Raw genomic sequence first — 17840 nt, forward strand, 5'->3', positions numbered from 1 at the left:
ATTTGGAAAAATCCTGAATATCCATCGAGGAAACAATAAAACTTGTGCCTTGTTAGTCTTTCAAGCATTTGATCAATAAATGGAAGAGGGAAGTGATCCTTCTTGGTGGATGTGTTTAGACGTCTATAGTCTATACACATCCGCCAACCCGTGACCGTCCTAGTTGGAATGAGCTTACCCTTCTCATTCTCAACCACGGTTATGCCCCCCTTCTTTGGAACGACATGCACGGGGGAGACCCACCTTGAGCTAGAGATGGGAAATATGATTCCTGCATCCAATAGCTTAGTGATCTCCTTCTTAACTACCTCTCCCATTTGGGGATGTAGTTTTCTTTGTCGTTCGATAGAAGGAAGGGCGCCTTCCTCAAGTGTTATGTGGTGTTGGCACAAGGCGGGGCTTATACCTTTAAGATCATCAATTGTGTACCCCAAAGCACCTTGGTGCTTTCTCAAAACACCACATAACGCTTGAGCTTGGCTCACGCTCAAGGATGCACTAACTATCACGGGGTAAGTGGAAAGAGGGCCCAAGAACTCATACCTAAGGTGTTATGGTAGAGGTTTGAGCTCTACCATAGGCACACCGTTACCTTCTTTTGATGTGGCCGCTTGCAAAGCTTCTTGGCTTGAGATTTTCAAGCACATTTGCTCATCCACTTCCTTCATGCTTCCATTAAGAAATTCCTCATAGAATGCCACTTCCTTGCATGGTGTACCTACTTTGTCCTTGTTCAACAAAACATTCTCAAGAGCATCGTTAGAGGTGAGCAAGTGCTCATGCATGGAAGACACAACATGATCAAGTGAATCAATCATCATGCAATTTTATAGAGAAGAACATAGATACTTCATGCTTTCATTCAAATCAAATTCAATGAGCTCATCTCCTACCTTAAGGGAAATCTTTGCACTCCTCACATCAATCATAGCACCCGAGGTAGCAAGAAAGGGTCTACCTAAAATGATTGGAATGGTAGCATCTTCATCCATTTCAAGCACAATAAAATCCACCGGGAACACAAACTTCCCAACCCTGAATGGAACATCTTCTACCTTACCTTTTGGAAACTTGATTGACCCATCGGCTAATTGCAAGGTAATTTTAGAAGGTAAGAGTTCCCCTAGTTCAAGCCTTTGATAAACCGAATATGGCATTATGCTCACACTAGCTCCCAAGTCACATAAGGCATTATCAATTTGCATCTTGTTAATGGCACAAGGGATGGAGAAGTTTCCGGGGTCTTTCAATTTGGGTGACATTTTGTTCATGATGATAGCACTACAATTTTGGGTCAAATTGATAGTCTTCACAACCTCACAAGTCCTTTTCCCACTTAAAATGTCCTTGAGGAATTTGGCATAATTTGGCATTTGGTTGATCACATCAGTAAAAGGTAGAGAAAGATGAAGTTGTTTTAGCATATCAATGAATCTCCCAAATTGTTCATCCAATTTGTGTCTCATGAATTTTTTTGGGTAAGGGAGCTTGGGTTTCACAATTTCTTTCTCTACTCTCGCCTCTCTAGGTGTCTCAACCACAACCTCATCCAATGATGCCCTATCCCCCTCATTCTCAACCAAGGCTTCCCTAGGAATCTCCTTATATTCACACTTCCTAGGCAATCTCTCCTCAAGAACCTTACCACTCTTTGTAACAATAGCATTCACGTGTTTCTTGGGATCAAGACCTTGGGAAGGTAAAGAAGAAGGGCTTGCATGATCTTTCAAAGAATTAGCAAGTTGAGAAATTTTGTTTTCAAGCATTTTATTGTGGGTCATCATTTCATTGAACTTTTTATCACTAACGGCCATGTATGTGTTCAACAACTTAGTTTGATTCTCAATTATTTCTTCCAAATTGGTCCTAGGTGAAGAAGGTTGTGAATAGGAATTTTCTCCTTGAGTCCTTGGAACAAATCAGGGTGGGGGACCTCTTTGAGCATTATTTTGAAAATTGCCCCTCCCTTGATTGTTCCAAGTACCCCTATTTTGATTTTAACCATAACCTTGATTATGGTTACCACCACCTTGATTATGATTACCATTACCTTGGTTGTGATTTCCATAACCTTGGTTTTGATTACCATAATTTTGGCTTTGATTTTGGCCACTATATCCTTGGTTATTATAGCTACCACGAGAACCTTCGTTCCCTTGGTTTCTATAACCACCACCTTGGTTATAGTTGTCAAAATTGCCTTGGTTTTGGTAATTCCTATTCCATTGACCTCTTTGGTTATCAAACCTTTGAACATTATTATTTGACACATAATTCACATGCTCACTCTCATTGTTATCAAACTCATCAACACATTCATTAGGACAATTACTAGAGTCATGATCATAAGATCCACATGCATCACAAAATAAACAACCCATAGGCATATTATGTGAAGAGGGAGGGGGTTGAGAGTTAGAAAGAGTACCTCTCCCCTTAAATTGGGTGGGAAGATTCGAAGCTTGAGAAGAAGAACAAGCGCTCTCCAACTTGGCTTTGATTGCGGTCACCTCCTTTCCCAAGTTTGTCATTTGGGAGGAAAGGTTGTTGATCGCATTTAGATGGTCCACCGAGTACAATGAAGATTGCTTGCTTGAAGAGTCCCTCTCCCCATCTTGCCAATCTCTATAGTACGTCACCACGTCCTCAATAATGTCCACCACTTCTTCTTCGGTCTTGTTCATGATAGGACCCTCGGCCCCCCCCCATCAAGGCATGACTTCCCTTAGGGACTTAAACCGCCATAGAAGATTTGTACCACTTGGTATGTTGGGATTCCGTGGTGAGGGCACTCCCTTTGATACTCTTTTTATCTCTCCCATGCTTCGTAAAGGCTTTCATTTGGCCTTTGCTTGAACCCTTGAATCAAGGCTCTTGCCTCCGCCGTCTTCTTTTGAGGGTAGAAGCGGGACAAGAAGGCCTTTGTAACATCATCCCATGTTCTCAAGGAATTGGGCTTCACCTCTTTATCTAACCACTCTAAGGATCTTCCTATGAGAGAGAAAGGGAACAACTTGAGGCGGATGAACTCTTGAGAAACTCCATTGACTTTGATGGTGTTGCAATATTTCTCAAATTCTTTAAGATGGTTCAACGGGCTCTCATTCTTAGCCCCACTATATTGCCTCCTCTCAATTAAGGTGATCATGGCTGGCCGAATTTTGAAATCATTTGCCGATGTTGTAGGCGGAGCTATGCCGCTCTCAAACCTATATGCACCGGGTATTCCTATCTCCTTCAAGGCCACTCTCGGATTTTCTCCCATGCCTTGCTCTTCTTCAATCTCTTCTTCACTTGAAGAACTATACCCCAAGGATCGATTAGCTATTCTTCTCCTTGAGAGAGTCCTTTCGATTTCCGGGTCAAAAGGCACAATGGATCGATCACGAGCTCTATGCATGCAAAACTTCAAAGAAAATATAAGTAGCACGGCTACAAGTGTAGCCTAAAGAAACAAAATCTTTTTGTATTTTTTTTTCAATTAAAATGAAGTAGACTCAACAACAAAAGCTAAGCACCAATAGCACTCCCCGGCAACGGCGCCATTTTGACAAGAGGAAAATGTATGTCGTTATCTACCCTTCCCCCAAGTCAAACTAAATTTGTAAACACCTAACCAACCTTATATGAATATAGGGTAAGTTAAGGGTCGATCCCTAGGGAATGCAATGATGAAAACTAGAGTCTAAGTCAAGCTACCTCGAAGATGGAGTTGAGATTATGGTTGGCACTATGTAAAACTAAAACAAGTCTAATCAAGTAAATCAAAGGTCTAAACACTAGGGATATGGGTTCCACATGCAAGTTCAATGATAATGCTAGTTTAGAGCTCAAACAATTAATTCAAGTATTGCAATGGACAAACAATAGTAGCAATCAAGAGAGTTCAAATGCTATCTCCTATAGGCCAATCTAGGTGTCACTATGAAAGGCAAATCAAGAAGAATCACAAGCAAACCCAATCAGTTAGAGCAACTTTCAAATCAATTGTTCATGTCATTAGGAGTTTCAATGCAATCTAGATTAATCTTATAAGTTGATCACTCCTAGCCTAATCAATCACATGCAAAACTATGTCAACCAATTTAATTGCAACAAATCAATCAATCAAAGAGCATTAACTAGCAATTTCATTAATCAAACATGCTTCCCCCTTTCCCTAGCAACTAATCTACTCACTAATCATGGTGAAATTCAAAAACAAATAACTAGAAATTGCATTGATCATCATTCTATATCAAAATTTAAGAGAAATCAAAATATTCAACAATATCAAACTCAAATCCAAAGAAAAACAAGCAACAAGCATAAATCAAATAGCAAGTAAGTAAGAGATGAAAAAAGGAAGAGATTCTCACTAATATTGATGATTTAAAATGAAGAAATCCAAACTTGATTGAACAAATGTTGAGTTACAAATCCAAAACCAAGAACTTTTCTCTAACTTCTCTCTAAATTCTCTCTCTAAAACTAAGCTAATGAAATATTATCAAAAAGTTGGTTTCAAAAAGGAATTACAATTCTATTTATAAGCAAAGAAGAAACCGGCAAATCCCGCACCCTCTCCCGATGAACCCGCGGCCGCGGAGAAATGGGTACGGAACCCTCCGCAGGCTATCTGGGCAACACCCGCGCCCGCGGCAATATAAACCCGCGTCCGCAGCAACAGATTCCGCGCCCGCGACTAATCCCCTGCTCCCAAAACTCAATCAAGGGGTCGCGGTCTCTCTGAGACGGATCGCCCTCTCCAAGTTTCCCGGGCCCGCGGAGAGCCCGCGGGGCAACCGCGGGAAGTTCCTGCCAAAATCTGCCATTTGTGCTTCTTGAGCCCGCGCCCGCGGCTTCACTGACCCGCGCCCGCGGCCTGCTGGCAATGCCTTGGAGACCTCTCCGAGGCCTCTCCTAGGCCTCTCTAAGCCCTCTCTAGCCAAATGCTTCTTCCTTGCTTGGTCATTAAGGTCCCAACTTGATTCCTTTGCAAAGGTGATTCTCCAAGTACCTACACAAGCAAATAAAAAAAGGAAATAAAAGGAAAACCCGAGAAAAACACGAGAACCATAAAGAAAAGAGGAGAAAGAGAAACTAAGGGAAAAAGGACCAAAAATAAGAGAAGAAAGCATGAAAAAGGGAAAGAAATAACCCTAAAAGACTACCCTATGAGTGCCATAAATGACACTCATCAGAAACCTCCACCGTAGTAACAAAGTATTGAAAGGGTGAGTGTTTAGGACAAGAGGGCTAGGTTTCACATGTTCACAAATTATTTAGCCAGAGTTTTAGGTTAATTTCTGTTAGTTGAAGGCTCGGTTTAAGCTCGTATTTATAGAGAAGGATAAGGTTTAGGGTTTCGAGCTTTCTGCCGCAGCAGGTGTCGCGCGCAACAGATGAAGTTGCGCGCGGCAACCCAGCGCAAGTATTAGAGTTGTGATACTATGTGCAACGCAACTATTGGTCTTGCGCACGGCTTTATGGTAAGATTCGATTTTATATTTTTCGTATAATTTCCGAATAATTACAAACCTTCCGTAACGCAACTCTGAAAGTTGCGGTGGGTGTCGCGCACAACTAAAATAGTTGTGTGCGGCATCCCAGCGTGACTTTGTGAGATGCGCACGACTTTTTCTGCGGCAGCACTAAATTTTAACCTAGGCGCTCCTAAATCTGTCATTATTAGGGTTTAAGCACGGGCTTAAGCCTAATTATAATCGGGTTTGGGTAATTGGACCTTTGTTTTGAATTTTCTTTAATTTGGGTAAATTTTAACCTAGGCGCTCCTAAATCCTTCATTATTAGGGTTAAACACGGGCTTAAGCCTAATTATGATCGGGTTTAGGTAATTGGACCTTTGTTTTGACTTTTCTTTAATTTGGGTTAGTCTTTTGTGTTTTATGGATTAACCAGTTATCCATAAGTATTCTTCACTTTGATCCAACAAGAAGATGGCTTTATTTATTGTCATTGCACTTCCTGTCAGTACAGGAGGCCAAAAGTAGATGTTTAAACTAACATACAATCAATATGTTAACCCCTAAACCCGTTTAATCTATGCTGGTTGAATATTAATGCCCAAACAAGTCTATTATTGGAGATCATTTGAATTATAATCATATTAACCTAAACAATATTATTAATTATCTTATTAAGCGTGATAATAAGTACAAATTCCCTTTAATCCTGCAAGAGAGGACGTGATCAAGCAATAACAATAATATCAAGCAACATAATAACAACAATCATCATAATAATATCAATCTCATCAAAACATAATAACAACAAGATCCCTGTCATGATACTAAAAAGATTAATAACAAATCCTAGCATGTCACTAAACATTAAAAGATCAAAGCTTTACCCCTAGCATGATACTAACATGTTAGAAGAAAGAATACGAAGCGACCCTAAACATGATACTAGAAAGCAATAAAAGCATCCTAACATGATACTTTGAATAATAACAATCAAAGCACGATTTCTATATCAATATAAGAGTAAAATTACTTACTTCGATGCCTCATATATCTTTCTCATAACAAAATACACGCGTTAGTAACTTCAATGAAAATATTAAATCAAACAATTAATTAATCAAAATAGAGATTTGGGACCAAGCCAAACCCTAAAAAATTATCAACATTTCACGTTTAGGGCGAAGACAACTTTGAACTTGGCTAGGTGTGTCTAGAACTTGTGAATGCGGAATTTTGTAAAAAGAAAAGTTTAGAAAGAGGGAGAAGAGTAAGCTATTGCCTGAGAGAAATTTTTGATGATTGTTGATGAATGTGAATGTTGATCATTGAAAACGGGGAAATGCGACTCTATTTTTAAAGAAAATAGTCTGGAAACGATAGAAAAGAATTATAATTTGAATCGGAATAAAACTGGCTCCTGTCGCCACCGACAGGATCCAGCGCGAAACGACAACCATCACGCATGGTGACAGGCTCTGTCCCTTTGGCGACAACCTTGTCGTTTGGCGCTGGTTAAAATATAAAATGCGCCTTTGTACGGAATCCTATTCTTAATATAATTAAGCAATCAAACTCCGTGTTTATCAGTTTTAAATCAGATTATATCTTAATAAAACACTTGTTTTATTTCTAATCAAATTTATTATTTTCTAAAAATATTAATATCAATCCTAACTCTAATAACCTTCTAGACTATTCTAGTAAATTAGAATCAAAACTAATAACTTTAGAAATAATAATTAATGGGCCATCCACTAGACCATTGGGCCATAAAACCATTTTAGACCCAATTTAGTATTTTGGATATAACTTCCTGATAAGTCACCAGAATTAGGCTTATAACATATCATTGGAAAGCTCTTTGCGAGCTCGACCGAACTACTTTATTATTGGACCCTTATCATGGACTGTAGACATCTAAAAATGTCACCCCAAAACCAAACCCGATGATAAATAACCTTTCACCGCCACTATTGGTCGGGTTTAGTATTTAATCCCGAGAGTGCTTAAAAAATCGTATTTTATTAAATTCATATTTTTGAAAGGTCTATGGATCAGTCTTGGTGTTTGGTAAAAGCATAGTTTTAATTTGTTAATTAATTTTAAGCCCAAACCTTTTTATTTTTTTATTTTATTATTATTTTTGGCCCAAATATTTTATTTATTTTTATTATTTTCTTATTTTAGCCCGAATAATAAAAGTCAGAAAAAAGCCCGAAATTATCAATCGGCACTTAAAAAGCCGAAAGAAATTAGGGTTAAAAAATGAATTTAGACGGAAAAGTGGACTGGAACTGACCGTGTCACGGGAGGTCTGCCGTGACACGGGGAGTTCCGTGTCCTTTCCGCGTAAACCCTTAACGCGTTTTCCGTTCCGTTTTCTGAAAATTTCCCTCGACACTCCAAAACTGACCGTGTCACGGGAACTTTTACCGTCTGACGGTACAGTCTAACCGTGTCACGGTACAGTCTGACCGTGTCACGGGATGCATTTTTAGGGTTTTTATCATTTTAGGGTTCCGTGTGCTCCCTCAGCACATTTCCCAATAAATACCCCCTCATTTCTGATGTACGGGGCGACGAGAATTCGATTATTCTTATTTTTCTCTCTTCTATGCTCTTAACGTAAACACTAGCCTACCCTTTTCACTTCAAAAATTCCTTCTTCAAGCACTCAAAGAAGTCCATATTTTACTCGAGGTTCTGTCCTTAAGCCAAGGCGTGAAAGGTAGAATCGTTTGAGGGTTTGGCCCCAAAATCAACCTTACTTTATTTAATTTAATTTAGTTATTGTTTTGTTATTTCCTTGAAGTTACTAACTCGTTTATTATTTTGTAGTTGCAAACAAACAGATTCAAAGTAAGGATCATGCTCTTTTTATTATTATTGTTTTTCTAACGATTTTTATGTTGTTAGAATTATGATTAAATTGGTTTTTATGTTGATATTGATTCTATTATTTATTTTGATCACCATATTGCATGTTAAAGGGAATATGTAATTGAAAATCACGCCTAATAAGATAATTTGGACAACCGGTTTAGGTTCCTTTTAATCTTGTTGTTTAATCAAGTGATCACAATATTTTAGAATTATATGTTGCATTAATATTCAACCAATTTAGCTTAATAATAGTTTGGAGCAAATTGAATATTTTGTTGTATGCCTTTGAGATCGCAGGAATCACTTTTCACTATAAGAATCGAGTAGAGGCCAATACGGGCGAATGTGACTCCATGACTCACTTCGTACCATCATCCCCGATCCTCCTTTCGTGGTTCCGAACCATATGGAGTTAGTAATCTCATGGATTATGAATGGGGTGTGACCTTCACGGGTCAATCGTTGTTGCCTATCGTTGTCCCTTATCGTGGTTGCATTTTTATGATCTGTAGACGGTTTACAAGTTCCTTAAAAACTTGTTGGCGGCTCCCTACTTTATTTGTCCCTAATCGTTGTCCCTAATCGTAATGTCAATTCCCACTTCCTATGAGTGCCAAGCATATTCACAACATGCTTTTAGCGTAGGCGCACTTTGAACGACGCCTACAATTTGGCGACGCCTACAATTTGTGTCCAGTATTGAGTCGTGTCTAGTTATACGGTCAAAACACGTGTCTATAACCTCACCTAATCACTCACATATTATGTCCGCACTTTTTTTTTAGTCATGCACCACTTTTGACCGTATTTTAGGGAAGTTTCGTTTGTGTCGTTTTTTTTTTTTCGGAGTAAGTCGGATGGTATCCTCCCATGTTTTCTTTTTTTTTTTAATAAGTAGAGCTTCGATAAAAAAAAAATTTCTTTAATCCAGATAGGTTAAGGTCAAGTTTGGTCATTAAAGGTGTGTTTGTTTCGATGTCACAGCACTTGGGCAAGAAGCAAAGGTAGATTGTTACGGTTCGAGTCCATACCTCAACAACCTCTTGTACCAAAAAGGCGTACAAGGAAACCACCTCAGTCATCTCCACAAGATCCGTCTCCAGTCTACTTTCAACCAATGGCCACTAAGGAAGACATCGAGAACCTCAACAGGACAATCGAAAGATTGTCTGACATGATGCAGATACTCACTACTAGAGTCAGCACTGTAGAGCAAGACAAGCAAAACAGTGTCACTACTGCTGCGATGGACAAGATCAAGGAACAAATGAGCAAGATTTCCGAAGAGTTCACTTATGTGGAACAACCTATCACCTCCTCGTCTATAAGAGAGAAGCTCCCTGAGAAGTTTTCCACTGCTGATATTCCCAAGTTCAAGCCTACTGATAATCCACTTTTCCATTTGAAGGCTTTTTCTGCAACTATGGCTCTTAAGGGAGTAGATGTGACACTCTTCCCTACGGTGTTTCCTCTTTCCTTAGAACATGCCTGTCAACAGTGGTTCTATTCTCTGGAATCCAAGCATGTCGCGACCTGGGAGGATGTTACTGAAAGCTTTATGAATCGATACAAGTGTAACATCTAGGCCAGGACTTCTGAACGTGAACTCTCCATTCTCAAACAGAAAGAGAATGAAGGCTTCACCACTTACTTAAGCAGGTGGAGAGAAACAGTTGCGCTCTTGGTGGATCCTCCCAAGGAGAAGGAGATGGTTCGCTTGTTCATTGCCAATCTGACGCATAAATACCAGCAACACCTGAAGTTTCTGCCTCTAAGTACCTTTGATGCTGTATACGATATTGGAATCAATATCGAAGACGAACTGATGAAGTTTGTTGGTAGCAACAATAACAACAGCACTTGGAAAAACAAGAAGAACGACACTCCTTCTTCTTCGTCTTCTAAGCCCAATAATGCTACCAACAATATCAACATCAATGATGTGCTGGCCCTCAATGTTCCTCCTCAAAGATTCCAAAGGAAAATGAGGATTTATACGCCTTTGGGAATGACGTATGATGCGGCTTATGACCGTCTACATGGTCAGGGACTGATTATGCCAATTGGACCATTTCCAGAACCTCGACCTGAGAATAGAACCGCCAACTATGACCCCAATGCTTATTGCAAGTATCATCAAGGCAAGGGTCATAACACTGAGAAGTGTTGGAGGCTGAAAGACGCAATCCAAGACCTGATAGATGCTAACCAACTTCCTGTCCCTCCAGGGGGCAAGAAGCCTAACATTCAAACAGGTCCTCTTTCTGATGCTTTGGCTATCATGGGAGATGAAGTCTCCTTTGATCCGTCAATACTCATTCAACCTGTGAATAAACCTCTGCCGGAAGTTGTATTTATCTCAAACACTGAAGAAGTGAATGGGATTTGGGATAGTGATGATGAAGACGTCTATCTCAAAGACATAGCCTGTTCATCTCTCGGCACCAGTGAAGATGTTTGGGGGGACCTTGAGGTCAAGGTTCTCACCAGAAGTGGACGGTTGCAACAACCTAACCCACCTCCACCTCCACCACAATCAAATCCGATAATTGATCCCATCGACCCTGTGAATAGCGATGTGGTCAAACAGCTGCAAAAGACCAAGGTGGAGATGAATGTATGGAAGCTTTTGGCCACTTCCCACGAGCATCGAAAGGCTGTAATGAATGCTCTGGTGAAGATAGGAGTTGATGACGACATGACTCCTCAAGGATTGGTCAATTTTCCCACTACTGAGCTGCCGAGTACCAGCAATCTGATCTCCTTTTCTGATAAGGATCTACCCCCGGAAGGGGACCAACATAATAAGGCCTTACACCTCACTGTAGTGTGTAGGCAGATGAATGTTCCTATGAGCCTGGTTGATAATGGCTCTGCAATCAATGTGTGCCCACTCCGTACTGCAAGGAAGTTGGGTATAAAGAACGAAGAATTGACTCCCTCCACTTAAGGGATTCGAGCTTACGATAATACTCGCCGTCAAGCCGTGGGTACTATCGTATTGAATATAACTACTGGGGCTATTGAACGTCGCACCAAGTTTCAGGTGGTGGACATTAAAGCCTCTTTCAATCTGTTATTAGGACGCCCTTGGCTTCATGAGCTAAAGGCGATTCCGTCGTCGCTTCACCAGAAAGTGAAAGCCATAGTGGGAGGGATTCCGATTACTATCGATGCTTCTCCTATGCGCATTCAAGTTATTGATACCCCTATCGTCCATGTTGAACACGATGAGGAAGATGAAGATCTGTGGGGGTTTTCTTTAGATGATGTTCTTGCGATCGAAGAAGAGGAAAAGTGTCATCTCGACTTCGATCCTTATTCAAACACTAGTATCAACGCCATTATGAAGAAGCAAGGTCACTTCCCTGGAATGACCCTTGGGCTCAAGAAGAAAATGGCTAAATCTTGGGGCCATCCTGGTGCAGTCAAGAAGGACACTTTCGGCTTAGGATTCGAGCCGACAAAGGAAGACCTAAAACGGGCTGCGTTGAAATTGAAGGCTCGCAACAATGCTCGAATCACGAAGACAGAAATGGCCATGGATCCATATCCGTTCACTCTCAATGGCCAGTACATCAAAGAAGGGGAAGACTTACCATGCTATGAATTCCCCGAACCATTTTCCCATGATGGGATCCGTGAACCAGGATTCGAGGTATTCCTCGATTGTGACTTCATCGATGAAGAACTCTCCACAGTCGAGAAGCCAGCCAGCCTGAACTCTGATGATCTGGGAATTAACCTTCTTTTTGGAATGGAGAAAAATGAATCCAAGCCGGTCTGCAATGATAACTCTGAGCTCGTTCAAGCGGTCATAGCAAACAAGGAGTTTGATCCCTCTGAGTTAATCGTCCAAACTGACAACATTTCAAGGGGATGGCGCAAGACATTGAGGATCACTACGCCAAGTGGAGAGAAGTTGGAAATCACCGCTGGCGAGGGTCCTATGTTTGATGAGTCTTAATCGTCTGGGTCCGAGTCCGAGTCTGAGTCTAAGTCTGTAGATGAGTCCTTAGAGTTTGAGGCCGACCCTCTTTCTGCTATAGAGTTCAGCCCTGAGTCTCTTGTTGAGCCTTATCCTTCTAGTCCTAATAATTCTGGTGAGGTCGCAGCTGACCTTGCCTCTCTTGATGTATTAGCCAGCGAATTCAATGAAATGAATACCTTTGCTTACGATGTGTGCCATTCCCCTAGCCCTGATCAATATTGCTTTGCTAATGATAAAAATGACAAAGAAATAATAAAAGCAATGGAAGAACACGAAAATAAAACAGCAGTTATTGAAGATACAAAAACAATTAATATTTCCAATGATACGACTGTTAAAGAAGTAAAAATTGGATTAACACTAAGTCAAGATGAACGCAAAGAGCTAATTAACTTGCTTAGTGAATTTGTTGATGTGTTTGCTTGGTCATACCAAGATATGCCAGGAATTGACAGGGATATAGCTCAGCATACGATACCACTCATTCCAGGTATAAAGCCTGTCAAACAAAAGTTGCGCCGAATGAAACCAGATGTGGCTCTCAAAATCAAAGAAGAAATCAGGAAGCAATTGGCCGCAGGTTTCATCAAAGTATCAAAGTATCCGGAATGGATAGCAAATGTGGTCCCAGTTCCAAAGAAGGATGGAAGGGTCAGAATGTGTGTTGATTACAGGGATCTCAATAAAGCAAGCCCAAAAGATGGGTTCCCTCTACCTCACATTGACATTCTGGTCGATAATACAGCAAATCATGCACTCCTGTCATTCATGGATGGTTACGCCGGATATAATCAGGTATTGATGGCCGAAGAAGACATGGAGAAAACCACATTCATCACACAGTGGGGTACATATTGCTATACGGTAATGCCATTCGGGTTGAAAAACGCGGGTGCCACCTACCAAAGAGCAGCTACAGCACTTTTACATGACATGATGCACAAAGAGGTGGAGGTCTATGTTGATGATATGATTTTCAAGTCTAAAGATCGCCCAGGCCATATTGTCGCACTTCGCAAATTTTTTGCAAGACTCCGTAAGTACAACATGAGATTAAATCCAGCAAAATGTGCATTCGGAGTCACGTCAGGCAAATTACTTGGATATGTGATCAGTTCTCGAGGGATTGAAATAGATCCTTCAAAAGTAAAAGCGATCATGGCCATGCCACCACCCAAAAATGAGAAGGAGATTCGAGGCCTCATTGGAAGGTTGCAGTACATAAGTAGGTTCGTATCAAAGCTCACAGCAATATGCGAACCTATATTCAAGAAACTTAAGAAGAATGTCCCAATCACATGGGATGATGACTGCCAAAAGGCTTTCGACAAAATCAAAGAGTATTTGGCAAACCCACCCGTGCTAGCGCCAACAATACCTGACTTTCCTCTCCAACTCTACCTTACAGTCACAAGAGAAACGATGGGGGCAATGCTAGCACAAGAGATCGAAAGCAAGGAGAATGCAATCTATTACTTGAGCAAGAAACTCCAAGGATATGAGACGCGATACACGCCACTCGAGAAGTTGTGTCTCGCACTTGTATGGGTCGCACAAAAACTGAGACATTACATGCTCACTCATACAGTGCATGTCGTGTCTAAGATGGATCCTCTCAAATATCTGTTCCAGAAAGCAACACTCAACGGAAGATTATCAAGATGGATAGTCAATCTAGCTCAATTTGATTTGAGATTTGTGCCACAAAAGGCCATCAAAGGTTCTGCAGTTTCTGACTTCTTAGCAGACTTTCCGCTAGAAGAAGCTGAGAAAGAAGAAGATGAGTATGATTTCCCTGACGAAGATTTACTCATGACCGAAGACGATAGTTGGACGCTCTATTTTGATGGAGCTTCAAACCAAAAAGGATCTGGTGTGGGAGTCTTGCTCGTATCACCCAATGAAGAACACATCCAAATTTCCATGAAGCTCGACTATGATGTCACCAACAATGCCGCAGAATATGAAGCATGCATTTTGGGATTAGAAATAGCTGTCGCCTTGGGAATCAAGAAACTCATAATCTACGGTGATTCTTCACTAATCATTAACCAAATCTCTAAGTGATGGAAAGTGAGGAGTGAAAGTCTCGCGACATATCAAGCTCATCTGGAAACTCTCACGGAGCAACTAGATGAAGTGGAATATACGTATCTGCCAAGAGAAGAAAACCAGTTCGCTGACGCACTAGCTAAATTAGCATCAATGGTGCGAATTCCAGCTGACACGATCAGAATGCCATTGACCATAGAGAGAAGGTATGAACCAGCTTATGTTCATGCACAAGAATCACAGGAGGAAGACAAAGAACCATGGTATACAGACATCCTTAATTATGTGACAAGAGCAGAGTATCCTCCTAATACTGATAAAAGGGCACGCCGTGCTTTGAGGCTCCTAGCCTCACAGTATGTGCTCATCTGGGGAGAACTCCACAAGAGAACCGCAACAGGAAGGAATCTCTTATGTATAACCAAGAAAGAAGCACATAAAACCATGGAAAACCTTCATGCTGGTATATGTGGAACTCACATGAATGCAAAGATGTTAGTCCAAAAAATTCAACGACAAGGTTACTATTGGACTACTATGGAGCGAGATTGTCACGAGTACGTCAAAAAATGTATGAAGTGTCAAATCTATGCAAACTTACAGCATGTTCTACCTTCACTTCTCTACACATATACTTCTCCATGGCCTTTCTCCACTTGGGGCATTGACATCATTGGCAAAATCACACCACCAGGACAAGGAGGGCATGAATTCATTCTCGTAGCAATCGACTACTTCACCAAATGGGTCGAGGCAGCCTCATATGCCAAGCTGACGGCAAAACACGTAGCTCAATTCATTGAGAAAAATATTATATGCCGCTATGGGGTACCACATGAGATCATCAGTGACAATGGAACACATTTCCAAGCTGAATGTGCGGAATTGTTACAGAAATATCATATAAAACATCATCGATCATCACCTTACAGACCACAAACAAACGAAGCAGTCGAATCGGCCAACAAAAACGTGAAGACCATCATCGAAAAGATGACGGAAAATTATAAAGATTGGCCAAGTAAGCTACATTTTGCCCTTTGGGGTTATCGAACCTCTGTTCGTACATCGACAGGGGCTACCCCCTTCTCCTTGGTCTATGGCGTCGAAGCTGTACAACCAATCGAGCTCGAGATACCTTCTCTCCGAATCGCATTGGAAAGCCAACTAGATGAAGTCGACTGGATTAGAGCAAGATACGACGAACTGGTCTTGCTTGATGAAAAACGCTTGGCAGCTTTGCATCATGTCCAAACCTACCAACAGCGTATGGCACGACATTTTAATAAAACAGTCAAGACCAGGAATATCAAAGAGGGTGACCTAGTGCTTAAAGCACTTCGCAAAAATGTGTTAGATCCAAGAGGAAAATTCAGACCGAACTAGTCAGGCCCGTACATTGTTAAAGCCATCCTGTCTGGCGGAGCGGCACAATTGGTAGACATGGACGGCAACGGCTTCCATAATTTAACAACTTGGATCAACTAAAAAAATTCTACACCTAGTCGCATGGGTTCATGACCCAATAGAGCTACGTCTGGCCTGATTCCTTTTTAGGATACGTAGGCAACCCCTCAAGGGGGCCCGACCACTTTAAAATAAAAAAATCCTCCCTCTATTGATTTAATATGTGCACGGTCCCACATTGCGTCACAAAAAAAAAAAAAAAAAAAAAAATGCCGCGACACGGGACATATTCCCGTCTGACGGGAGAACATCCCGTGTCACGGCAAACTCTTAACGGCAAAAAAGGACAGAGTGTCTCCTGTGACACGAGATTTGTTCCCGTCTGACGGGAGAACTGTTCCGTGCCACGTCACCCTGCCAAAAAAAATAAAATAAAATAAAAAAAAAAAAAAAAGTTTTGCCGTGACGCGGGAACTTTAACCGTGTCACGGGACTCTTTGACCGTGACACGGCAGATTTTCAGTTTCCCGTTTTATTTATTGGCGCATTCGTTGCGAATTTCCTGTTCGAGTTTTGTTTTCGTTCTTCCATTGCGTCCGACTCCTTGACTCGGATAATAAATAAAAGTCATTGTATTTTTTTTATTTAAGAAATAATTGCGCCATTATTATTGAAATATATGCGACTACAATATTGGCATCATACGCCTTATTTTAAATAAATATAAATAATAAAATGCAAAGCACTATTGATCTAATCTCTCTTCTCTTTAGGAACATCCTTCTCTTGTTCAATTAGGTCGGCCTTCACCATTAGTGTGTCTTTTGTAGCCCGAACTGTCACACCCCTAGTCGAACTTTCGCCCCTTTCACCTTTCTGGAACATTTTCGGTTGCTTCTCCCTATACACCATCTTTTCTTTACCCTTTCCTTTCACATAGGTCTTCTTTCTTGGCATCTTAGGAGTCTTAAACTCAATTCCTTGTGTTCTCGGACCTAGGCGATCTTTAAGAGGAGCTTTCTTCTCTCCAAGACGACTCTTTACATCAGACTTCCGCGATCCGAATCGTTCCCTCCTACTTCTAGGATTCAACCACGCCTTGTATGCACTAGATAATGGAGGAGGAGCTTGGTCACTTGCAGAAACGGTCCACAAAGGCCTTCCAATCCAATAAGCCTCGTACTTGTGAACGTTACTTTCATGCAACGATACTTCACGAGGACTATCGTTATAGCGTGGAATTACTTGTTCCAGTCCATACTGCCGCATTAGTCGAGAGGGACAGTAAAAAGTCAGTTTGGAGATACTAGGAACACGGCAATATGGAGTTTCATTCGTGCCAACCATCCTAGTAAGCCTCCACCAAGGCACCACCCAACGAATGGAAAATTCTCTCTTTGCAAAGAAATTTTTCCAATCTTCATACGACATGTTCGCAGAATAATTCTTCTTCCTACGGACTAAGTCTTTAGGGCCATATTTTTCAATGTCGTCGGGGGCTTCAAATAATTCCAAACGCTCCATCAACCAAATCTGCAAAACAAGAAAACAACAAGAATATTAAAAAAAAAAAAAAAAAAAAAAAAAAAAAAAAAAAAAAACAAAACTGCAGATTCCCGTGACACGGCAGTTTTGACCGTGTCACGGCAGAACCTAACCGTGACACGGTGACCGTTTTGTGTCACGGGAGCTATTCAGAGCGTATTTTTACCTGTAATAGTACCAGAGAACCCTTCCTGATGGCTTTCCGGTCAGATTTTGCCTCGTCAAGGCCACAAAATGTTTCTCCAAGGCACGTTGGCATAGGAGATCTTCCGGATTCTACATGCTCAAGTACAGACGCTAGACAAGCATGTCCTACCCTACCGTTTGCAAATAGTAGCTTGCTAAACATGCAAAAAAATATATGCCCTTCTACGATATACATGATAAGATTCAGAGATAGGGCGATTAAAATATAAGTTAGCAAGTTTTTTTAAGTCTACTTCATTACCACAAACAATTCTATTTAAATCTAGATCTGTTAGATTCAGATGGCG

General features: G+C 41.0%; 1 pseudogene; it reads left to right on the forward strand.

Annotated features, from left to right (window-relative positions):
- The first annotated feature begins 2774 nt into the window (after positions 1-2774).
- Positions 2775-2873, forward strand: LOC145626079 (small nucleolar RNA R71; annotated as a pseudogene).
- The last annotated feature ends 14967 nt before the right edge of the window (positions 2874-17840 follow it).

This window comes from Chenopodium album, chromosome 3, assembly GCF_948465745.1.
Source record: "Chenopodium album chromosome 3, dcCheAlbu1.1, whole genome shotgun sequence".
Lineage (NCBI taxonomy): Eukaryota > Viridiplantae > Streptophyta > Magnoliopsida > Caryophyllales > Amaranthaceae > Chenopodium > Chenopodium album.